Source organism: Macadamia integrifolia, chromosome 13 (genome assembly GCF_013358625.1).
Source record: "Macadamia integrifolia cultivar HAES 741 chromosome 13, SCU_Mint_v3, whole genome shotgun sequence".
Lineage (NCBI taxonomy): Eukaryota > Viridiplantae > Streptophyta > Magnoliopsida > Proteales > Proteaceae > Macadamia > Macadamia integrifolia.
The window spans coordinates 14,663,373-14,663,991 of NC_056569.1; the positions used below are offsets into that span (position 1 = coordinate 14,663,373).

General features: G+C 39.6%; 1 non-coding gene across 1 annotated transcript; it reads left to right on the forward strand.

The window, feature by feature from the left end:
- The first annotated feature begins 100 nt into the window (after positions 1-100).
- On the forward strand, positions 101-207 carry LOC122060358. The gene has a single exon (XR_006134377.1). It is a non-coding gene; the product is annotated as a small nucleolar RNA R71 (small nucleolar RNA).
- The last annotated feature ends 412 nt before the right edge of the window (positions 208-619 follow it).

The window sequence follows — 619 nt, forward strand, 5'->3', positions numbered from 1 at the left end:
TGTAAAGGATGTGAATCCCTCAGGGTACATAGACTCTATCATTTGTTTAGTTGGGTAATCAATACCCTCATAAATTATTTGACATGAATGCCATAGGTCTAGGCCATGGTGAGGGCATTCTTGGAGTAGATCCTTGAATCTCTCTATAAGTTTGGAAAATGACTCACTAGGCTTTTGCCTAAACTGAAGGATATCACTTCTAAGCTTATTGGTCTTGTGAGTTGGGAAAAACTTCTTAAGGAAGACAACTGTGAACTGTTCCCATGAGGTTATGGAATTTCTGGGTAATCCATACAACCACTTCTTAGCTTGGTCTTTCAATGCAAAAGTGATAAACCTAAGCTTAACAGCATCATCAGAAAGCTGTTGGATCTTAATTAGAACACATACCTCTTCAAATCCCTTAGAAATAGGTATGCATCCTCAGAGGTCAACCCATGGAAGTGGGGCAACATAATGATGTATTGAGATTTGAGTTCAAAATTATTGCCCTGGGCTTGTGGTAGAACTATGCAGGAAGGTTGGGTTGTTCTAGCAGGGTAGAACCTATCTTTCAGAGACTTAGGTAAAGGGTTTTGCTGTTGGTCTCTCATATTGAAGGGTTTTAAAGAGAGCAAAC